A 25540-nucleotide genomic window follows, 5' to 3' on the forward strand; every position below is an offset into this window, starting at 1 on the left:
TTGAGGATTTGATTAAATCTCAATCTTGATTGTCTATCCTGTATATCCAACCTCTCAGTTTATTTTTAATTCTCGGAATGACAAAAATATCTGGTGGGAGGTTTCTAAACGTCAGCAACTCTTGGCATAATCCGGCCCAACCACCCTTCTTCAATTGTTCTCTCAAGCAAAGCTTAGGAAGGTGGTTTTCTGTCATATCCAAAACCGTCTTATAATACAGAAGTGCTGAATATGGCACCATTGACTGTGGAAAACACAACATTATTTGCTGTCCCATCAGTTGAACCATGGCACATATGCATTCCAATCTGAAGAATAGTTCATAGCTTCACTTCAGAGGGATTCTTAGTATATTATATATGGGGCAACCATTTGGCCTGATAAGACTATTACAGTTAGTCAAATTGGGTGTTGCTCCTTCTGATTTACACAATTATTTTAAACAATTTAGTTTCATTGTTGGAAATATTTTTATATTTAGTATGTATATATTCATTTATTATGTGTATACACTCATTATGTGTATATTCATACATTAGTGACCACTGAAGAAGACCTTTTGGTCAAATCCCTACTCAGCTATGAAGCTTAGTGGGTGACCTTGAGCCAGTCACTGTCTCTCAACCTAACCTACCTCACAGGATTGTTGGGAGGAAGTAATTAGGAGAAGACAGTAGCATAGTGGCAAATTCAGAAGTGCAAGGTCCCTTCATGTTAATCACAGAGTCTTCTCAGTGGCTGACTCCCCTCTTTTCACTCTGATTGGCTCCAAGCAGTAGGAAAGAAGAAGGAAACATGTTAGAAAACTCTTTTCAGTGGCCTACACACTCCCCTTTCATGCTGATTGGCTTATAGAATGCTGGAAACGTTGCTCCCCAAAAGGTAAAGGGTCTAAGACCCCCTGAGACTGTGGACAACTATATCCCTAGAGTATAAGAGAACTATGTATACCACCTTGAACTCCTTGAGGAAATGTGGGCTATAAATGTAATAGTAGCAATAGTAGTAACAATACTAGATAATAACAACTGTGGCCATATAAATGCTTGCAGTTGCATGAGAGTGTTAGCGCAAACTAGGCTCTTAGATATTCTTGTTATTGTTGCAACTGTAGAAGTGGCTGTCAGCCACCGATCTCCTTGTGCAGCCCAGTTCAAACCACCAGCTTGCTTCCTCATGTGATAGCAACTACACTGCAGTTGCTTGTGTGCAGGGAAACTTCAATCTGATTGTGTGAACTGGGTCTAGAACTCCATCATATCATCTCTTATTATTGAATGTTTAAAGGGCATTACCACTTTCCTACATAGAACCATCTTTGATGCAGGAAAATGAATGAAACCAGCATTAAGGTCATCATCACACATGATTTGCACATGTGCCTTTTTCATTACATGTGTCCACAGTTACATGCATTAAAGGGCTACAGTGAACTGCAGTCTCTCAGGAAAAGATAACGTGTTCATATGTCACATTTAATCTGCACACAGCTCCTATGCATTTTCCTACTACACCATAATGCTTTCTGTGTGAGAAAATCCTGGGGGTAAAATCACTTTCATTTCTCACTCAGCCTTTCCTGCCAGAAGCATTATAGTACTGAAAGGGGCTGTATAGAATTAATGGATGCAGTGATGAATATTTATGGCACAACTCTTCCAGTTGCACGTAGACTCACTAATGGGACATTTGACCAATGACACCCAAATCCACAGCCCCTTTTCCCTCCTCCCTCCCCTATTCCATCTACACACATGTGCTCCAATCTGGCCTTCACCATGAGCCTCCCAGGGGGTAAAATGTATCCCCCATCTAGAAACCCAGGAAGTATCTTCTATCCCTTATGTCTTCATTGCTGCAGTCCATTCACAGAAGACCTTCCCCCCGCTCCATAGTCCTCAATTATTCAAAGGCAGCTAAAATCAATAATCCAGCTGGAAATAGGAAATCTGTGTTGCCCCTAGTAAAGCCCATGGGTATGTAATAAATAAACAAATAAATTCTTTATGCATATTTTAAACACGACCTTAAATATAGTTTCAGTATGTTTTGCTGGTATTCTTTCTATGTAAGGTGTCATTTAGTGGAGTAGTGGGGGGGGAATGATACGCAAACACTATATGCATAACATTATTATCATTATTATTATTTACTGTTAGGAGTGTGGTTGTCTAGCCTCTGCCAGTTTCCACTGTTTCCCTGCCACACAATAGTGAATAAAACTGTCTGCCTCATCTAGTCTACAGAACTAGTAAAGATATAAATCTGCCCATCACAATCCCGTTTGAAATCCTAGACCAGGTGTCGGGAACCTTTGGCCCTCCAGATATTGTTGAACTACATCAGTTCAGCGATTGGCCATGCCTGCTGGAACTGATGGGAATTGTAGCTCAGCAACATTTAAAGAGCTAAAGGTTCCCCACACCTGACTCCTAGATGAAAGGGATAAAGCATAGTTAATGTTTCTGTTCAGAAGTGTGGGTTGTATGTCTTGTTAGCGCAAGGACTTCTGCCTGCACAATGGGACTTCCTCTCCCCTTGTGCCCTCCCAATCTGTTCTGGGTTTTCCCCAACCCTCAAGAGGTGGGTGGAGTGGGTGTGTGGGGAGAGCAGAGGGAGCAGAAGTCCCTTTGTGCAGATGGGATGACTTGGATACAACCCTGTGTGGCCATCTGACCATTCACAGCTAGTCTGGAGTGTTTAGTCTGGGATAAACTCAATTGTAACAAATACAGCAAATGCGCTGGATACTCCAAATGTCTCCCACTTCTTCACTTACGTAGCCTCTCCCTTGCCAGGTAAAAAGAGCATTTCAGCTTGTCTTACCCTCTCAACTGAGTGTATGTTCTCCATTAAAAGCTGTGTTTGTAAAGGATAGGAAATACAAGTGTGGCCAACTCATCTAGGTGTCCACAGTGAGTTTTATTTTTCTGTCCTAATCTATATCATTTCTGTTTCTATTTCTTTTTCTGGACCTTCATTGTTATTATCATCCATAGTGTCTTGAGAGCACTTTGCAGTATAAAGGGCATTTTGTGGTTTTTACATTTTATTTATTTATTGCCCCTAATAAGTTAAGGCTCAAGCAGAGAAACACTGATTCGCACATAGCTGAGTTTGTCTCCCGTCCCAGTGCTCTTATTTACTACACATATTTCTGTGGCTGCAAGCACACCACTCCTTTTCGCCAAAACAGATGTGTTGCAGCAGGAGATAGTTGATCAACTCTCCCAACATTGAAAACACACTCAATGAAACATTTAAGAGCAGCTGTAATGGGGCCTGAATTAAACATATGAAACTGCCATTGATCAATATTATCTACACAGACTGTCCATGGTTTCTCAGGGTTTCAGATGGGAGTCTTTTCCAGTCATTCCTGGAGATGCTGGAGATTGAATCTGGGACCTTCTGAATACAAAGCATGTGCTTGCTGTGTACATGCATACACAGAGAGCACTTTTTCAGGTCACCTCCTATTGCGGGGCAGACCTACTGATGTTGCAGGGCTGTGCTACTATTCCTCGCGATGCTTGCTGGTTTGTTTTACAGTTTACAAGTCCAATGGTTATTTGATGTAACCAAAGCAGCTCAAAAAGTTAGGGTTTCCCACCAACAAGGGGAGCAGAAACTTTCACAGGCTTCACGATTTTTTGCTTTGGGGCAGCCTTTGTAAGTGCCTTTCTTGTGGAGGGTACAGTTTTCTTAGTTGCCTGCTTAGCCTTCTGAGCAGCTCTAATGGCCTACTCCCTTTGGGCTTTGTGCACTTTAGGCTTCTGACTTCTCTGGGCCATGATTTCAGCCAAAGAGGCACCTGTGATTGGCCTATGGCACGTGACAGCATGGCATGTATGTATCTTTTCTACCTCTTCTGACTGTCCTTTCTTGTGCTTCCACCTGTACAGAACAATCCAGTTGATCGGATGGGGTTTTCTCTTGAAGAGGAATGCAGACTCAGGCCACATTCACACCACACATTTATTCCACTATTATTCCACTTTAAACAGTCATGGCTTCCCCCAAAGAATCCTGGGAAGTGTAGCTTGTGAAGAGTGCTGCGAGTTATTAGGAGACTTCTGTTCTCCTCACAGAGCTACACTTGTCAGTTTAGTTTAAAGGTAAGTCCCTTTTCCCAGAGACTTGAAGCTCTGTCAGGGGAATAGGGGCCTCATAACAACTCTCAGCACTCTTCACAAACTATATTTCCCAGGATTCTTTGAGGGAAGCCATGACTTTTTAACGTGGAACAATAGTGGAATAAATGTATGGTGTGAATGTGGCCTCACATTTTGCATTAAAAAATGGAAATCCTTGCCATCCATATGTGCTTAGCCGTGGCTGTGGACCAGGTAGATCTTGTACCCAATGAAGCTGCACACCCTGACCTTCATAATGGCGGCTACAGAAGCTCCCTCTGCCCCTCACCACGTTTAACACCTCTAGGAATGAAGTAGGCAAAACAGGAAGCAGTATAGTAACTTAGCCGCCTCTGTATACGGATATCCTTATATATCCGTATATCAACACACCTCTCTTTAGAAAGACTGTGGAAAAAATAAAATAAAAAGGTCTGTGGAAACCCTAATTGAGGGAAGGGGAGTTTGAAAACGTACCCACCTGTGTGTACAGAGAACACAGACAACAGCTGCCAGTTTAGATGTCATTATCAAGCAAAGGTGTGTACAATTGCAAAGCCCTATGTACAAAAGTGCACTGTAGGAAAAAATGACCCCTGTGTGTTTCAAAGGCTATGTGTACACACAGCCCAAGAAGAATAGAAATGGGAATGTGGACACTCTATTTGTTCCCGTGAGCCTCTTACTCTTCTTTTAGGCCAAAGGACACCTGTTGGTCAGCAACTGAATTAAAGAAGGCGCCACATGTTCCCAGTGCTCACAGTCCTGCTCATTGTGACTCAGAGGCTAAGCTGGCAGCCGTGGAAGGAATGTGCAGCAAGAGCACCTCGGTATTCCCGCTCTCTGTGTAAATTCTTTGTTGGTCTGCTGTCAGGGTTGAGCAAGCACCCACGGAGATTCCAGGGTAGTACTAGCTGGCTTCCTGGCAGGACTGCCGTGGACTCTGGTAGGATAAGCATTGTCCAGTGTCCAGATCATGCCCATGGACTGTGAAGCTCCTCCATACAATGCCAATTGAATACAAATCCCTGCCAGGCAAAGGGTGAAAGGCTATGTACACTGTTTCATTCTAACAAGTAATCTGAGAGGTGTGCGGCTGAAGAGGAAGCCAAAGGAGCATCTTGGTCCCCTTGCACACTTATGAGGACCCCTTTGTGGGTGGCACATGAAAGGGTTGCTCATTCCTTTCCTCTTGTACCCTTTCTTCTTTCTGGCGGCTGGGCTGGAAACCAGATGTTACCCTGCCCTCCATGCTGCAGCTGCCTACCTGTCATTTCCTGCTGTAGGGTGGAAAAATTACCCCTTTTTGATATTAGCCTGTGACTTTGGCTCATATTCTCCCTGCAAAAATGCCGGCCTTAGCAAGGAGCTTGACTGGAATCAAGAGGGCTCCCCTGGGTATGTGCGTATTGTGTAAGGGAGCGTCGCTTGCATTATTTTTCTCCATTATGAATCCCATCAAGCATTCTCTGCATTCCTTCTTCTTGAGGGGATTTGTGGAGACTTTTCTGTGCAACTGACCGAAGGCAAGACAGCAGCTTGGAGTAAATAGATAAATAAATGTCATCCTTAGCAGTTCTATCCAAAGCGCCTGGAAGGTTTTAATAGGGTCCCCTCCGTCACCTCTTTTATTAGGCTTGATGTTATCCTGTAGCTGTTCAGGAGTGTGGATGTTTCTCTGCATAAACGGCTTTGGTTTCTCAATGTCTTCTCATCTGATCCTCTGGGCCTGATTTAGCCTGTTGATTAGCCAAGAGGATAGAATTCTCTTCTGTTTTTATCTTTCATACTGGTGAAAACATGGTCATTTTGCATTATCTGCTCCTTAACATATCCTCAGGTTTCTCACCACGGCTTGATTGGAGTCTGGCATTAGCCCTGAAACTTGTTCAGAGTGCAAGGACCTAGCCCTGGCACATGCTAAGTAATAATGAGGAGAAGAATGACTCTGAATATATGCAGAGTACATTTCATAATCCACTGAGAAAACATGGCCATTGGCTGCCCAGTGGAAGTCAATCACTGCGGTCTGCAGGTGAGGGCCTCCTGCAGAACCCACCTTATCAGGAGGTCCGTTCCGCACAACATAGGAAGTGGACCTTTAGTGTAGTGGCACCTACCCTTTGGAACTCCCTCCCTTAAATATTAGACAGGTGCCATCTCTGTTATCTTTTTGGAGCCTACTGAGGACCTTCCTCTTTCAACAAGCCTTTTGAGTAGAGACCTTATCCCAGTCTACATCTGTGTTGGAATTGCTTTTTAATATGTTTTTAACGTTTTTTTAAAGATGTTTTGTTTTAGTGTGTTTTTAAAGATGCTTTGCTTTGATATATTTTCAAGTCTGTTTTTTTGACCTTCTAGAGTGTTTTTGTTTGCTGCCTTGGTCTCATACTGGGAGGAAGGGCGGGATATGAATTTAATAAATAAATAAATACTGTGAATAAATCAAAAGAAGTACAAATGTCTACATTTTCTTTCTGACCATGATGTCTGTATCATATGTAACTTATATATGCTACAGTTAGTGAGCTTCTCAGGCTGTTTTATTCTAGTTGACCCACAAGCATGATATACTGAGGATTGCAAGCAATGAATTTATTATACAGCCATGAGAGTGGCTGTATACTATAGTCAGTAGGGATTTTTCGCGTTCTACCATGTTAAATGAAAATACCCCCCACACCCCTTTCTGATGCTTTGTATAGTCCCACTTCAAAACAAAATCTTACAAGTCTTATACTGTTGGATTCAGAATCACTTGCTCTACAACTCTGAAAGCTTTCTTGGTGATACACAACCCCCCCATGGAGAATCCACAGATTAAAGTGAAAAGCAGGAAAGAGAGAAAAAAGAAGCCGTTTGGACTTTTTTCTTGAGAAATTCTCATAATCTGTTGAAATTAATTAAAAATCAGAGATGACTATAAGGCATCTCTAATCAAATCCCTGAGCTTGCCCCAAACACAGACCTTCATCTTTAGTAGGTTTAAAGTAAAAAAACGGCATGGTTTGTTTTTAATTAATAGATTAAAAAATGGATTACCATGGGTTATAACGTCATGCAGGCGCAGTAGAAACCAGGAGTTCTTTCGTTTCACTCTCCTCCCCCTCCCCTTCCAGTTACTTGGAGGAAGCAGGGGAAGTCTTCTGCTCCTGTGATTGTTGGGCAACAGACATGTGACTCACACTGGCCTTCTGCTGAGCTTGCTCTTCCCTCGTGCTCTGTGTGAGGAAGCACGAGAGAGAGAGAGAGAGAGAGAGAGAGAGAGAGAGAGAAATGGCCTCTGGAGGGAGAAAGCCAGAGAGCAAGGATGACGGAGAGGGCTGAAGCAGAATGGAGGTGAGTGACGGTGATGTGTGTGTGTGTGTGTTCCCACCCCTGCCATCTCCCACAGCCTGCTCTTTCCACTGGCTCATAATACGCTTTATGCTGGTAAACTTTGCATGGGCCAAAGTGTTTCTGCCCCATAGCTTCTGACAGTACAGAAGGCATGGTACGTACATGACATCTCATGGGATATTTTTTCATATTTCTATGAGGCACAGATGGTTCAGGTCTCTCATCCTGTCCAAGGTAATGGACAATTACTCTGCCTACACGTCCATCAGGCACTTCATATGCGTATCTGTGAAACAACACTTGCTCTGCGTTAAATAGTCTTTGAAAGTATGTCTTTTGTACCAGAGGATCCCCCCTTGGCAACAAATGCCTTCCTTTTTGAATCCACTAGAAGAGCACAATTTGGGAGATAATTGTGACTCTCCCTTTTCTATAATGTAACCATGCTGCCTCACTGACTGGGTGGAGCCGAGGATAAATCAGACATAGCCCTGCCATCAATAAGGGAGACTCTGTGGGATACTTAAATCCCCCCCCCCTTCATTCTGACACGCTCCATACGAAGCTGGTGCCTGACCTAGCCAGGACAGAGCAAACAAGCACTCTAAATTCTTGTCATGTCTTTGGTTATTTTTGATTGCCTCTTGTGCTCATCATTGTTTGTGGCTCAGGCGGATGTTCGTGGCAGGGGCTCCTGTATTCTGTCTTGCTCACTCACTGATGACATTTGGGGGCAAGGCACCCTTTTCGTTTGTGAGAAATCAGTGCTGCAGTAATAGCAGGATTCAGGGAAGGGCCAGGCCAGGGAACAGAAGGGCAGGTTCTTTTGCCAGGGTGATAGCCCAAGATTTTGGTGCCAGGGGCAAAGAATCCAAATGGTGACTTCCCCACAAGATGCTAAAAACACCATAATAAACTAAACAAATTGACAAGTCACTGCCTTTTATGGTACTCCAAAATCTGTTGCCTGAGGTGGGCTGCATCATACCCTACCTGATGGTAGGGCTAATTCTAGCTGGATGGCACTGGGCTGGAGCAGGCTGAGGTGGGAGACTGGCATTGTTTTGGTGGTAGTAATAGGACTTTCTCTTTTGCTGTCTCTCTTTCCTATCCCTGACAGTTTTTTGGGATCTGAATGTGCGCAGTCTCCAGTTGAGGGAAAGCCGTTGGGGCTTGGATGCAGTCTCCTCTGAGAAACTTGCACTGTGCCTGTATCCAGACTACCCATGCCCCTCATCAGGTTGGACACTGATAATACCCCTGGGGCAGCAGCACACAGGCACAGTTGCATGAACATTTCTGCCCCCTCCTTTTTTGGATATGCTGGATGCTAAGTTATTTTGAGTGAATTCCTGTTTATTTTTACCATCTCCCTCTCTCTCTCTCCCCCCCTTCACTTCCTAGGCTCCTTCTTGCCTATGAAATAGCCTCTTTCCTAAACCAGATCTATAGCAGGGGCCTGAAATTCCTGTCTAACCCAGTCACAGCAGAATGCCATAAAGAGCAGGGACAGCAGTGTTGGTTATGAGGAGAAATAGGGGGCGGGAAGAAGACTCCCTGGCTACTCTTTTCACAGCAGGGAACAGCATTGAGAGAAGTAAAAAGCTGGCAGCTCAAGCAGTCATTTAAGTGGTAATATTTTAGGGGTGCTGATGAAACTGTGTAATCTTAACAGTTGTATTCCAGGATCTGTTGCAATGTGATGGGGAATGTTGATGCACAAAGCTCGGATTGTGCCATGTGTGCCGATGCTTGGTTGAGCTTTGGCTCTTTATTTATGTATTTATTATTTAATTTATATCCCACCCTTCTTCCCAGCAGGAGCCCAGGACGGCAAACAAAAGCACTAAAAACACTTTAAAACATAAAAACAGACTTTAAAATACATTAAAACATCTTTAAAAACATTTTTAAAAGCTGTCAAGACATCTTAAAAAAAGGTTTAAAAACATATTTAAAAAAAAAGATTCGAAAACATATTAAAAAGCAATTCCAACACAGACGCAGACTAAGATAAGGTCTCAACTTAAAAGGCTTGTTGAAAGAGGAAGGTCTTCAACAGGTACCAAAAATATGGCACCTGTCTAATATTTATTTATTTATTTACAGATTTATATCCCGCTCTAGTTCAGAGAATCCAAATTCAGAGCGGTGAACAAAGTAAAATAATTCATTAGTACAGAATCAAACAAAGTATAACAATAATTACTAAAAAGTCGGAGACATTTCCCTTTAACAATTAAAAGCTTGATAAAATAAAAAAGTTTTGGTCCGACGACGAAAGTCCATAAGGGAGGGAGAGAGCCGTATCTCAAGTGGTAGATTGTTCCAAAAGGTAGGTGCTGCGACAGAAAAAGCTTGTTTTCTAACGGCCATTTGGCGGATGGTAAAAGATGATGGAACCCTAAGGGTGTATTCGGCACTTGATCTCATCGGTCGATGGGTTTTAAATTTAAAGAGACGGTTCGCTAAATACGCCGGTGCTAACCCATGTAGGGCCTTAAACGTTAGAACCAGTAACTTAAACTGGTGTCGAAGTTCTATGGGGAGCCAGTGTAGATGATATAGAAGAGGCGTGGTATGGGTCCGAGGGCCAGTTCTTGTGATCATCCTTGCCGCTGCTCTTTGTACCAATTTGAGCGGTCGAAGCGATCTAATCGGGAGTCCAACATACAAGGAATTACAATAATCCAGCCGCGAAGTTACCAAGGCTTGGGTTACTTTTCTTAGATCAGCCATTCCTAAAAATGGTTGCAGTTGGCGGACCAGCTTTAATTTGGCAAATGCAGCTCTTGAGACAGCCGCAACTTGAGGTTCTAAGGTCAAATTTGAGTCCAGAATTATGCCCAAGCTACAGACTTGAGTCTTCAGCGGGAGTGGTATTCCATTCAGTGATGGTAAAAATTCAGTTTCTTGAGGAGAACTTTTTCCAATCAGGATGACCTCTGTCTTTTCTGGATTTAACTTCAATTTGTTTCTGGTCATCCAATTCTGAATTGCCGTGAGACATAAGTTAAGAGGAAGAATAGCCTCTTTGTCATTTGGTGAAAAAGAGCAATAAAGCTGTGTATCGTCCGCATACTGATGGTAATGAATTCCAAATTTTTGAATGATCTTGCCTAGAGGCCTCACATAAATGTTAAATAACATCGGGGATAGGACAGAGCCCTGCGGAACGCCATCTCTTAAAGGCCAGGGTTCTGAACAATAATCCCCGAGGGCAACTTTTTGAAGTCTGCCTTCTAAGAAGTATTATTTAATAATATTTAAGGGGAGGGAATTCTGCAGGGTAGGTGCCGCCACACTAAAGGTCCGTTTACTATGTTGTGTGGAACAGACCTCCTGATAAGATGGTATCTGCAGGAGGCCCTCACCTGCAGAGTGCAGTGACTGCCAGGGGTTCAAAACACAATCAATCACCCAATGCTATTCTCTGAGAGTGACCCTGGAGATAGGATCGGAACCACTGTAAAATAGTGTCTCCAATACCCATCTCTCCAAGTCGGCCCAGAAGGATACCATGGTCAATGGTATAAAAAGCCCCTGAGAGATCAAGTAAGAGTAACAGGGTCGCACTCACCCTGTCCTTCTCCTGATAAAAGCCATCCATCAGGGCGACCAAGGCCAATTCAGTCCTATAACCAGGCCTGAACCCAGACTGGAATGGGCCAAGATAATCTGTTTCATCCAAGAGTACTTGCAATTGCTGCTCCACAACCCTCTCAATCACCTTCCCTAAGAAGGGGGTATTTGCGACTGGGCTGTGATAATTGTCACAGACCAATGGGTCTAAGGTGGGCTTTTTCAGGAGCGGTCAGGGTGGCTGGAACCACTCCCGCCCACAATGATGCATTGACCACACCCTGGATCTACTCGATCAACCCCCCTCAGCAAGCTTTAATAAGCCAAGAAGGGCAAGGGTTGAGAGGACGTGTTGCTGGCCGCATCATCGCAAGCACCTTGTCTACATTATCTGGCTGCATCAACTGAAACCGTTCCCAAGAAGTTTCAGCAGATGTTGCACTGGACACCTCATTGGGGACTACAATAGATGTGGATGGGGCATCAAGATTGCTATGGAGGCGAGCAACTTTACCCTCAAAGTGCCTTGCAAACAATTGACAGTGGGCCTCCGAAGGATCTAAAACTCCATTTCCTGGAGCTGATGTCAACAGACCCCTGACAATACGGAAGAGCTCCACTGGAGATTCTCTTCCCCCTTTCAGTATTTAATAAAGGTTATAACGAAAGGCTGTGTCCCCACACTTTTTATTTGAGTAACTACTCCTAATGTACCCATTACAGTGATTTCAGCATCTGTTTCCAAAAGTGCCTGTGTATTTCAGTTTCCCATTGCAATTTAATGACTCCTGTTTTTCCCTGGCTTGCCTTCAGTCTGTACTTCAGAGCTACTCCATACTCCCTTGCCTTGTTTTTACCTGTTGTGCTGCCCTTTTCTTTATTCCTAGCATTTCAATATGAATCCACATCTCTGAGCTGCATGACAATGCACATTTCTTAGGGTCTTCCTCCCCCATTCCCTAAGCAATGAGAAGTTCAAAACAGCCTTGGTAAGGCCAGTTTCTGCTGGAGAAGAGAATACTGGAGACCATAGTGGATTGCATGGTGTTACAGATAGTGGCTACTGACCATCCTTTGTTAAACTGATTGCTTGCTAATAGAAATGATTCACTAATAACCTCCTCAGTGGGTTGGAATGTAACAAATGAAAGTTAACAAGCCTTGATGGCTGAAGAATCTCTCTCCCCTGCTTTTGGGAAAGGGCAAAGAAGCCACCTGAAGCCAGATTTGCAGGTTGCATTTTAGAAAAAGATCTGGGAGTTGGTAGGTAGAGCAAGCTGAAATTGGGGTACATCCTGGAGAGGCAGGGGGAGGCTCCACAATATACTTCTGGAATTTCTCACCACTGAGGAGACTGGCTGTGCTTAACAATATATTGTAAATACAAGTTGATCGGCTAATAGAAGCTATGTGCACACCATACATTTGAAACACATTTATCCTGCCCCACATTCTGGGAACTGTGGGTTACCCCTCACAGAGCTACAGTCCCCAGTACCCTTAACAAACTACAGCTCCCAGGATTCTTGGGGGGTTGCTTTACATGTATGGTGTGTACACAGCCATGTAGTAATGTAGAGTTGGTCCACGTCAACATCAGTCCAAGCATCTAAAATTTAACTAATACTTTCAATTCCATAAACCAGGAGTGGGCAACTTTTTTGCCCCTGAGGGCCACGTGCAATAGTAGGTGTGTGCTGAGTGTGTACATATAAAATGGTCATGGTCAGACACACTCATTTTGTCATATGCTCATTCATACACACATACAGACTCATTCTCTCTCTCCACCTTGGCAGGGAGAGAAAGCAGGAATCACACTGGTGATAGCACATTTCAGGTCACATTCTGGATTGTGGTGCCATGTTGGCTGCTCTTTCTTCAGTATAAAAGGAGCCAGTGCTTTTTAAAGAAAGCATCAGTAATACAATGGGTAGTTTGGCCTTCAGATGGTTATTGACATCTGATATTATGACACTGTCTCATTCTTTATTGCTATCCCATTGCCATTTTGTTCATAATCATCCCTCTTTGGTCTCTCTAGTAAAACTTACAAGTTTGGAAATGAGTCGTCAATTTCATAGGCATCTCCTTTGGATTTTTGTTAAAGTGGTACTATGCACACTGGCAGTCGTGTTTGCATGCATGCCCCAGAAGATGAAGAAGAACCATCAGTGGAATTGACAAAGGTTTCTCCTAACCTTTCCAGTTTTATCAAAGGCTGTGCTATACATACCCACCATGGGAATGGAAAAGGAGGAGAAATTGGGTAAAGAAAATGTGCCTGAAAATAGTGACCCAAGAGAGATTTCTATACAAGGAGGAGTGGTTATGTGTGAGTGTGCATGTTTCTCCATGTGGACACACAACTCTCTATAGAACAGAGGGTTAAAAAAGAGGAGTTCAGATCAAACATATCTGAGAGGCAAGCCTGAGAAAAGTGCTGTCTTTTATGTGGGTAGCACTACTCTTGGACTTTTCTGCCAGCACACCAGTCCCACTCCCACCCCATTTCACAATGAAAAAATTATTATTTATTATCATTTATTAGATTTATATCCTGCCCTTCCTCCCAGCAGAAACTCAGAATAACAGACAATAGCACTAAAAACACACTAAAACATCATAAAAACAGACTGTAAAACATATTAAAACAAAACATCCTTAAAAACATATTAAAACAAAACGTCTTTTTAAAAAAGCTTTAAAAACATATTAAAAAGCAGTTCCAACACAGATGCAGACTGGGATAAGGTCTCTACTTAAAATGCTTATTGAAAGAGGAAGGTCTTCAGTAGGCACCAAAAAGGTGACAGAGATGGCGCCTGTCTAATATTTAAGGGAAGGGAATTCCAAATGATAGGTGCCACTACACCAAAGGTCCACTTCCTATGTTGTGCAGAATGAACCTCCTGATAAGATGATATCCACAGAAGACCCTCACCTGCAGAGTGCAGTGATCGACTTGATATATAAGGGATAAGACAGTCTTTCAGGTATCCGGGTCCCAAGCTATATACGGCTTTGTACACCAAAACCAGCACCTTGAACTTAGCACAGTAGCTAATAGGCAGCCAATGCCATTCTTTCAGCAGCCGGGTGACATGTTGGTGATACCCTGTCCCGGTGAGCTGTCTCACCGTCACATTTTGCACCAGCTGCAGCTTCCGGACCAACCACAAGGGCAGCCTCACAGAGTGCATTATATCCAGCCTGGAGGTTACCAGTGCATGGACAACAGTGGTCAGGCTATCCTGGTTCAGAAACAGCTGCAGCTGTCTTACTAGCTGAAGCTGGTGAAAGGCATTCCTAGACACTGAGGTCACCTGGGCCTCTAGTGACAAAGATGGATCCAGGAGCACCCCCAGACTATGGACCTGCTCTTTCAGAGGAAGTACGACCCCATCCAAAGCAGGCAAATGACCAATTATCTGAACTCGGGAACCACCAACCCACAGCGCCTCTATCTTGCTAGGATTCAGACTTAGTTTGCTGGACCTCATCCAGCCCACCACCGAGTCCATGCAGCAGTTCAGGGCTTGCATGGCCTCTCCCAATTCAGATGTTACAAAGAAATAGAACTGGGTATCGTCAGTGTACTGCTGACATCTCACCCCAAATCTCCTGATGACCACTTCCAAGGACTTCATATAGATGTTAAACAGCATGAGGGACAAGATGGTACCCTGCTGCACCCCACAGCACAACTGCCAGGGGGTCTAAAAACAATCACCCAATGCTATTCTCTGAAAACGACCCTGGAGGTAGGATTGGAACCACTGTAAAATGGTGCCTCCGATACCCATCTCACCAAGTCTGTCCAGAAGGATACCATTGTCAATGGTATCAAAAACTGCTGAGAGATCAAGTAAGAACAGGGTCTCACTCCTCCTGTCCTTCTCTTGATAAAGGTCATTCATCAGGGCAACCAAGGCTGATTCAGTCCCATAACCAGACCTGAACCCAGACTGGATTGGGTCAAGATAATCTGTTTCAACCAAGGTACTTGCAATTGCTGCTCCACAACCCTCTCAATCACCTTCCCTAAAAAGGGGGCATTTGTGACCGGGCAATAGTTGTCACAAACCAATGGGTCCAGGGTGGGCTTTTTCAGGAGTGGCTGGAACCACTCCCTCCTGCAACGATGCATTGACCACATCCTGGATCCACTCGGTCAAATCCCCTCGGCAAGCTTGACTAAGCCAAGAAGGGCAAGGATTGAGAGGACACATTGCTGGCCGCATGGTTGCAAGCATCTTGTCCATGTCATCAGGCCACATCAACTGAAACCGATCCCAAGAGTTGCAGCAGATGTTGCACTGGACACCTCATTGGGGACTACAGTAGATGTGGATGGGGCATCAAGACTGCTACGGAGGTGAGCAACTTTACTTTTGTAGTGCCTTGTAAACAATTCTCAGTGGGCCTCTGAAGGGTCTAAAACTCCATTTCCTGGAGTTAATGTCAACAGACCCCTGACAATATGGAAAAGCTCCACTGGATGGCTACTTGAGGATGTGATGGTGGCAGAGAAGTAAGTCTTCTTCACCATCCTCATCATCACACAGTAGGTGCGGTTATGATGTTTTACTTGTGCCCGATCAACTTCACAGCATGTCTTTTATCACGTGCTCTAGCCATCATCCAGCCTGTTTCATTACCCCTTGTTCACTGGTGTACCAAGGTGCAAACCAGGCTCCACAGTGCTGGAGAAGGCGCTCAGGGGCAACCGTGTTAAGAGTCCAATGTGCCTCACTGTTCCACAGCATGACAAAGGCTTCAACAGGGTCGCCTGCTCTATCTACTGGGAACTCCCTGACAGCATTCAGGAATCCTGTGGATTCCATTTGTCTCCGGGGGCGCATCATCTTAATCTGTCCACCACTTTTGTAGGGGAGGATCGGAGCCGTTCACCAGGAAGTGGTCTGACCATGACAATGGGGTGACATCCATCCCCCTATCTCCAGACTACCCTTTCCTCCATCTGAAGCAAAAACCAAGTCGAGGGTGTGCCCTGCCCTATGTGTTGGGCCAGTAACAACTTGAGACAGCCCCATAGTCATCATGGAGGCCATGAAATCCCGAGCTGGAACACTAGAGACAGCCTTAGCATGGACATTGAAATCACCCAAGACTATCATTCTGGGCTCCTCCAATACCACCGCCGAGACAGCCTCCGCCAGCTCGGTCAGAGAAGCTGACACAAGCAGCAACCCTACTTTGCTGTCTCCTTGGACCAGCACCAAGCTGGCCCTTACAGCCAGCTCCAAGACAAAGTGGTTTCTTGGTGACAGAGATGGAAGTTCTGTAGACCACAGCAACTCCTCCCCCCCCCATCCCTGCAGCTGTGCTGGTGTTGCACCAAGTATCCAGGTGGGTAAAGCTGGGTAAGATCAACTCTTCCCAGCTCACCCACCCAGGTCTCGGTAAAGCACACCAAATTGACACCTTCATCCATTATCAAATCATGAGTGAGTGTGGTCTTATTGTGTACTGATCTGGCGTTAAACAACAGCACATACAGGCCAGTGGGAGCAGCAGATGAGCAAAGAGGAACCTGTCCATGAGAGGAGTGGGAGCGAAGAACAAGGCATAGATAGCCTTGCCTTCATCTTGTATGGTAGCTCACCACCTCTCCATGGCTATATCTCCATCTACCATGATCATTGAAACTGGAGTGGTATCACCCATGTTCCTCCTTACTAAAACTCCTCCTAAACACCTGATATGGACACAACAAGAGCCCACCAACAAAACCTACTTGAACCAATTATCCCAGTAGGCCTCTGAGAGGATTGGGAACAGTCAGACCCATTCAATATCTATCACGCAGGGCACATCTACTCCCCCCGTCTCACACCCAGAGAGGGCCAGTCTTCTGCCAGTTGCAGACTCTTACTCTGAAGACATCTGGTGACTTTCTCCTATCACTCAGTTCACTGCACAGGCTCTCACCCTGTGCAGGAACTACACATGTGTCATATGCCCTCCCCACTACCAATCTCCTCTAGATTGGTTTAAAAATAATTGAAGGGGGTAGCTCCCTCGCCCTCTCTAAAGGGTTCCCCAAGGGGCAAACCCGCTGGCAGCAGACCCACTGCCCAAGAACAGCAGGGCTTTTATGCCCCCTGACCCAGCCGGGAGCTGATGCAAGAGTCTGTAAGTTTGACTGTAGCCTCTCTCTAGAGTCAGGGTCAGTTGCTGCACTTACCTGGGACTTCAACTGTCTCAAGAAACAGCAACCTAGAGGAGCGAGCGAGCAAGCACCCAGATACTCAGCTACTCACTCCAAGGGCAGGTCTTCTCCAGTCCCCCAGTGTTGCAGCTGTCCACTATCTACTCTAGTTGATCCCTTCAGCCCAGGACCTATCCTATGTATAGGACTGAATCACACTAATGTTCATGCTGTTTCATATATATGCATGATCTGCAGACTTTGGGGGAGATTATGTGTAGTGGATGGGGAATGTGGGTTTATCTAGGAACGATATGCAGAGTACTTGCAAGGGAGTGCACATTCATTCTTCCGCAGGATTGCTTTCACAGGTGTTCAAGGAAATGTCTAAACTTGCATGTGCCAAAATGTACTACCTTGTGTGTGTATCTGCGTGTTTTTGAGAATGTTGAAGTTGGGTGGAATTAGGCAAAAGAACATAAAGAGAATAGCAGTGGTGTGTGGGCAGATTTTCACACCTGTTATTTTCTGGCTTGAAATCAACCCAAATTTCCCTTTTATGTATATTTGGAGTTGCATGTGTTGAACTGAAGATGAGTGGTTTTCATATTTATGATATGACACACCAAGGCTCTGCCCACTTTTCAACAGCTTCTGAACCGTATCATTATCTGATTGTGTCGCAAGACTGCAAAACTTCATGAAAAAAGCATATTGTACTGGTTGCAAAACCCACAAAAAATGGTGATGTGAATGTATGTGCCAAAAACTCAACAGCTGCACAGTTGTTATGACCTCAGCATTCATCCTCTCGGCTGAGAAAACTGCCTCCTCATTAACAACCCATTTAGGGATATGGTCAAGTAGCAGAAGGGTGGGAGAGTTTGCTTTTAGAACATGTCTCCTTTTAACCTCTGGTCTGCAGACATGCCTGGCAATTGGAGGGCACTGTGCCCTCTTCTTCTGTAGGACTCTTCCAGGAAGCTATAAAATTCCCAGGGTCACTCCTTGCCTGCTCCTGTTCCTGTAGACTTGAGAGTGGCCACTTGGATCCACTGTGTCACTCAACTGTTTGGGTGGAAGTCTCTTTCCTATATATCTAGCCTTGCGTTCCTCACAGCCAACTCACTCTGGATTAAATCTAGAGCAGCTTCTGGGCCAGCATTCCATGTCACTAGCCTACCTTGTTAGGTGGGACTGCCCCATTTCTAAGTGGGGCATTTGGGAGGGGAAGCATAACGCCAGGCAATCTCCCCCCTTCACTGGTGGAGAGGATGTGAAGGCCAAGCCAGGGGAAAGGGAAGACAGCGACCTTCTTCCTCATTGCCTGTTCCATGCAGAGAGTGTGTTAATGTACATAATGGGCTATGTAAAGGTCAAGTTAACAGACAATTTAGTATGAACACCAGCAATTAAGTGACTGGCATTTTTTAAATATATATATAAGAAAAAGGGATATTAAAGATACAGTGAACAAGGGGATACCAAAAGATGTAAAATAAAAGACTTTATGCTATGACTAAGAAGTTAAAAATTAGCTTAGAATGCTCTAACCATTCCTATTTCTATTTGCCCCACCCTGGCTACAGGGTTGCTCTGGGGGGTCAGAATGCGTTCTTCAGAAATGGTGACTAAAACTCCTCTGTGACTGTGCTGCGCTGTGGTTGCACAAAAATCTGAGATCAGAGAATATGTTTTGTTAGGGAAGATCGGGAAAGGGGGAGCTCTTGCCATCTTTTCTCCTGCGCTTGATGGCTCATCTTGTCTCGGAGATTAATTACTCAGAGGCAGCTTATTTAGTGTACATGCCAGTTCCTGGCATTGCCACAGCTGTGCTCACCACCAGACATCATTCCTCCTTCGTTACGAATACAGCCCCCAACTAGTTTGCCATTAGTTCCAGATCAGTGCCCGCAGTATCGTTGTAGCTGGATCCCTTGCCGTGACAGGACAGAGCTGCAAACAGAAGGGTCCCTATGCCCAAAGCAATGGGTAAAGTTTAATCAAGTCTGCTGGAAAGGCACCCACGTCATCCCCTTCTCCCCAGGGCTTTAAAACTTGCTGGAGCCAAATCTTTAGAAGGCCAGGCTGCCACTCCTGCAGCTTCAGAGACTACAACTGGAGAAGAGTCCAAGATCAAAGGGTTCTCTGTGCCCTCCATTTTCTCAGCAACAGAGCTCTGAGATAGACTGAAGAAGAAAGGGCAGACTCTTTCCTCTAACAGTCAGTATACTCCACCTTGTCCTCCCCTCCCTAAAGGGTGGAATAATATCTGCCCCTCCCCCATGAATAAAACCAAATGCATTACTGTGGAGGTTAGGAGAATCATTCTATATGGTCATATTGGTAGTTCCTTTGACCAAAGTACTGTCATGTTTTTATCTGCCAGGCCTGCTTAAAGCTACCAGGTTAAGCTTTCAGAGATAGTCTTTGCTCAGCAGTATGTATTGGAAACAGTTTACATCTCTTCAGTCTGATGTTTCCGGGCAGAGACTGGTGGATCTCAGTGGGCTGTTGTCTTCTCTTGGCTTTTAGTTGAGATATGACCTATGTGCTAAATTAAGCCTTTGTCTAATTTGAAATGGTAACTGGAACAACAACAACAACAATAATAGCATTTATATACCGCCCCATAGCCGGGCGGTTTACAACAATTAAAAACATTAAAAACAAATATACAAATTTAATAAACACATGTTAAAAAAGCAATTTAAAAACACATGCTAAAATGCCTAGGAGAAGAGGAAAGTCTTGACCTGGTGCCGGAAAGATAACAGTGTTGGCGCCAGGCGCATCTCATCAAAAGAATCATTCCATAATTTGGGGGCCACCACTGAGAAGGCCCTCTCCCCTGTTGCCAGCCTCCGAGCTTCCCTCTGAGTAGGCACCCAGAGGATGGCCTTTAATGTTGAGTGTAGTGTACGGGTGGGTTCAGTTTTATATGTTTGAACTGTCTGGTCCCTGTTACCAATCTGGCCACTGCATTTTGGACAAGCTGCAGTTTCCGAACCGTCTTCCAAGGGAGCCCCACGTAGAGCGCATTGCAGTAATCTAACTTGGAGGTTACCAGAGCATGGACAACTGAAGCCAGGTTATCCCTGTCCAGATAGAGATGTAGTTGGGCCACCAACTGAAGTTGATAGAAGGCACTCTGTGCCACCGAGGCTACCTTAGCCTCCAAATTAGATTACTGCAATGCACTCTATGTGGGGCTGCCTTTGAAGACGGTTCAGAAACTGCAGCTTGTGCAAAATGCAGCGGCCAGATTGGTACCAGGGACCAGACGGTCCGAACATATAAAACCGATTCTGGCCCACTTGCATTGGCTGCCTGTATGTTTCCGAGCTCAGTTCAAGGTGCTGGTTTTGACCTATAAAGCCTTACACGGCTTGGGACCACAATACCTGATGGAACGCCTCTCCCGATATGAACCCACCCGTACACTACGGTCAAGATCAAAGGCCCTCCTCCGGGTGCCTACTCCAAGGGAAGCTCGGAGGGCGGCAACAAGGGAGAGGGCCTTCTCAGTGGTGGCCCCCAAATTATGGAATGATCTTCGTGACGAGGTGCGCCTGGCGCCAACACTGTTATCTTTTCTGCGCCAGGCCAAGACTTTCCTCTTCTCCTAGGCATTTTAGCATGTGTTTTAAAATTGTTTTTATATTGTTTTAAATTTTAAAATTGTGTTTTAAATTGTTTTTAAAATATGTGTTTTAAATAATTTGTTTTAATGTTTTTTAATGTTTTTGATTGCTGTAAACTGCCCAGAGAGCTTCGGCTATGGGGCGGTATACCAGTGCAATAAATAAATAAATAAATAAGTGACAGAGATGGTTCTAGGAGAACCCCCAAGCTACGAACCTGCTCCTTCAGGGGCAGTGCAACCCCATCCAGGACAGGTTGGACATCCACCATCCGGCCAGAAGAACCACCCACTAACAGTGTCTCAGTTTATTAGCCCTCATCCAGTCCATTGTCACAGCCAGGCACCGGTTCAGCACATTGACAGCCTCACCTGAAGAAGATGAAAAGGAGAAATAGATGGTTTCATGCAGATGTTGAACAGCATGGGGGACAGAAGTGACCCCTGCGGAACCCCATACTGGAGAATCCAGGGTGCTGAGCAGTGTTTCCCAAGCGTCACCTTCTGGAGTCGACCTGCCAAGTAGGAGCGGAACCACCGCCATGCAGTCCCTCCCACTCCCAACTCAGCCAGTCTTCCCAGAAGGATACCATGGTCGATGGTATTGAAAGCCGCTGAGAGATCCAGGAGAATCAACAGAGTTACACTCCTCCTGTCTCTCTCCCGACAGAGGTCATCATACAAGGTGACCAAGGCTGTTTCTGTGCCAAAACCAGGCATGAAACCCGACTGAAATGGATCCAGGTAATCGGTCTCATCCAAGAGTGTCTGGAGCTGGCCTGCCACCACTCGTTCAAGGACCTTGCCCCCGAATGGAACATTTGCCACCGGCCTTTAGTTATTAAAAATTTCCAGGGAGGGTCTCTTCAGGAGTGGTCTCACTACTGCTTCTTTCAGGCGGCCAGGGACCACTCCCTCTTGCAGAGAGACATTAATCACTTCCCTGGCCCAGCTGGCTATTCCATCCCTGCTAGCTTTTATTAGCCAAGAAGGGCAAAGATCCAGCACAGAAGTGGTTGCATTAACCTGTCCAAGCACCTTGTCAACGTCCTCAAGCTGTACCAACTGAAACTCATCCAAGAAATCAGGATACCTCAATTGATTCATCTGCTATAACACTGGAGTCTAAGTCCTGGCGGATGCTAAAGATTTTATCCTGGAAGTGCCTAGCAAATTCATTACAGTGGGCCTCAGATGGTTCTACCATGTCCTTGGAGCCAGTGTGTAATAACTCCCGGACAATTCTGAAGAGCTCCGCTGGGCGGCAGATTGATGATTTGATAGTGGCAGCAAAATACTGTTTTTTTGCTAAATACAGCTTACCATAGGCACTTACCAATGTGTAATTGCATCCACCAGGAGTTCATCTCCATCTGCACTCAAGCCGTCTCCTATATTGTTTCATCGCTCTCAGCTCTGGGGTATACCATGGAGCTGTACGAGCTCTACACAGGAGAGGATGCTTAGGAGCAATCATGTCAACCGCCCGGGTCATTTCTGTATTCCACAGTTCAACCAGGGTTTCGACAGGAGCGCCAGCCCTATCAGCCGGAAAACTCCCCAGAGCCCTTTGGAAACCATCTGGATCTTAATACATTATCTTTATTTATTTATTTATTTGGTAGGAAGGGCGGGATATATGTTTAATTAATAAGAATAATATTTTATGGACAGTCCCAAAATATACAACACCAGCATCACATGTGGATATGGTGATGTAAAGGCGAACATAATGATGAAAGTCATGAAAGAAGGGCTAAAATTCAGTTCAATGGGTGTTAATTTTAGCCCTTCTCACATGCCTATGCAAATTTTTCCTCAATTTTTTAAAACATAACATTTATTTTAATTATTATCCACATTGCGATCAAAAATAACATAGACAGCAAGTATGCCTTACAAATCAAAATATTTTACAGTAAGTTATTACCTTAAATTCATTATGAAAACCAAATGATTCTGGCAGCAACTCATAGTTGTCCACTTAAATCATTTTCATTTATGTACATCATGAATTTCCACCAGATGGCATCAAAAGTCTGTGCTTTACTCTACCTTGCAACTACCAAAGATCATGTGTAATTTTATCTAACACTGCTATATTCCATATAGTTCTATACCACACATCTGAGGCTAATCCTTCCAGTATTTTCTACCTCGGTACTACTGTTTGGTGTGCGTCCATTAATAACTTCAAAATTAAATGTTTTGCTTTTAAATCAACATTTCCACCCATAAATAAAGATAATAAAAACAGTTCTGGTCTGGTTGGTTTTTTCTTTAATTATATTAGACATTTTTCTATGTACCATATTCCATAACTCGAATTATCTTGATTGGTTCAAAACTCCCTAAAGCATGATGTCATGTTGTATACTTGAAAACCAAACTGTTCTTTTTTCTACCGTAATGAGAAATGGGGGAGTGCCTGTTTTAGAAGCCTGCTTGTTAGATGCTGTAAAACAGGGAGTCTTGTTTTGCTCGTAGGATGAGAGAAAGAATTTGATTGCTGCTAACTTTCTACCTAGAGAATTCTTGAAACTTGTCCTAACTCCTAGCAATTCACAATCTCCAAGGAAGTCAGAGTTTTAGCCATGTGTTTCAGTGTTTGTGTTTATTTTCTTAAATGTTTGAAGATGGCTCAGTGTGCCCAAAATGCTACACCAAACCATAGCTTTAGTGAAAATGCCTGAGCATGTGGGTTCCAGACAGGAGATTGTAGCTGCTGCCCTTCTACCTCAATCTTGCTGATGCACTACCTGGAGCTAAACCACGATTTTACTTGGTGTGTCATCCAAATCCAGGTTCATGGTTTGTCTCCTTCAGACAAACCATGAGCTATAGACCAAAAACAAACGAGGCAGTCTACAAGGAAAGGACAAAGGACAGGGAAAGTCCCATGAACTCCACTTAGCTTTGTGAACTGACTGGAAAACAGGAGGAGAGGCATATTCTCACCGCTGTCTTTGTTTGAAATGGCACAATTAAAGCTGCATTCCTATAAACACCTCGGAGTAATTCTGAGTAGAAACACATAGAATTGCAGTATTGACAAAGAAAAAAACTTTTTGTTTTGTGCCCCTCAGGCCACTGAGCTGCATCTCTGGCTCTGGCTCTAGACTTGCTCTGGACTCTGTCCCTGGATCTGGAAAGTTCTCCCTTATCTCTAAACATGTTCAGGTACCAGGATGTGACTAGTTTTGTTAGGATTTTTTTTATCCTAAGATATGTATATATTATTACCAGCGCTGCACTTTTTTGTTGCTTCTGCTTTCTGTATACTGCATTTCTGATGTTTTGTATTTTATATTTGCTGCTCTTTGACCCAAATAAATATTACTACTTCATTTCAAGAGTTGGTAATCTCCGTAAGGAAGTTGCCCTCATCTTTTGAAAGCCACGATTATGAAATGATTAATGTTGTGATGTTTGTGTCTGCGCATTTCTTTAAATATATATATATATAAATGAGCCATAATTTGCAGTGTTCTATACTAAAATGATTCCCTGTTTTATTTCTTTACCCAAAAGTTAATCAAGTTAACCCATACAAACCTGCATGTATCAGGAACCCTTTTCTCCACTGTGCCTCTGTTGTGGACGGCCAATTCAGCAAGCAGCATAACTGGGCAGGGGAGGACTGTGTGGGTTTTTCTCATTCCAGCAGAGAACAGATTTAGGATTGTTCATGCTTTTGTGACCTCTTCTGTTTTGTGTGTGCACAATTGTGCAGGGGAATGCATAGCTGTATGTGCAGTTTTTGTCGTCATGAAGGCTTCCTTCTGTGACTTCTGCAAAACTGTGGCAATTTTTATGCATATATGTCCTGCAAAAGTAATAAAATATGTGATTGCAATTTATGGAGGACTGACGATCTAACCTTTTTAGATGTAACCTCAGAACACTAATCCACTTAACCTAGTACTGTGCAGTAATTCTCCAGGGGATCAGCAGAACATATGCTCCACCACTGAGGTGTATAGTATCATGTACTCTGTGTGTATTCTGTCTACATTATGCACAAAGAATAAGCCATGCACAAGTGGATGTTTGGCTTAGGAGCCAGTGGGTGTGATGTTGTATTTTGTACCAGAGAGACTTGAGTCCAAATTCTCCATCAGCTATGAAACTCACTTGTGACCTTAGACAGTACCTTGTCTAACTTACTTCACCAAACTGTGGCAAGATTAAAAAGTGGTGGTGGTGATGTGATGCCCATATATCTTATCTATCCTAAGCTCCTTGGAAGAAGGGCAGGGTTAAAATATGGGAAACTAGCAGCCTTGTAACTGGCAGTGTAAAAGGTAAAGGTGTCCCCACACTTGTAGTGCGAGCCGTTTCCGACTCTTAGGGTGACGTCTTGCAATGTTTACTAGGCAGACCGTTTATATGGGGTGGGATTGCCAGTTCTTTCCCCGGCCTTTCTTTACTCCCCAGCATATGCCGGGTACTCATTTTACCGACCATGGATGGATGGAAGGCTGAGTGGACCTCGACCCCTTTTACCGGAGATTCGACTTCCTCCTTCCATTGGAATCGAACTCCGGCTGTGAGCAGAGCTTTGGCTGCGTTACTGCTGCTTACCACTCTGCGCCACGGAGGATCTTACACTGGTAGTGTAAGAACCCCCCCAAAAAATCAGTGCTGTTTTGAAAGATTCAGTCT

The 25540-nt window shown here is 44.3% G+C and overlaps 1 protein-coding gene and 1 pseudogene across 4 annotated transcripts in view; one reads left to right on the forward strand and one right to left on the reverse strand.

Annotated features, from left to right (window-relative positions):
- The window catches only part of ITGA7 (integrin subunit alpha 7), a 79613-nt gene that overhangs the window by 6776 nt on the left and 47297 nt on the right, over window positions 1–25540 (forward strand). The window lies entirely within an intron of this gene.
- LOC133381969 (large ribosomal subunit protein eL24-like) lies at window positions 3600–4391 on the reverse strand (annotated as a pseudogene).

This window comes from Rhineura floridana, chromosome 3 (assembly GCF_030035675.1).
Source record: "Rhineura floridana isolate rRhiFlo1 chromosome 3, rRhiFlo1.hap2, whole genome shotgun sequence".
Lineage (NCBI taxonomy): Eukaryota > Metazoa > Chordata > Lepidosauria > Squamata > Rhineuridae > Rhineura > Rhineura floridana.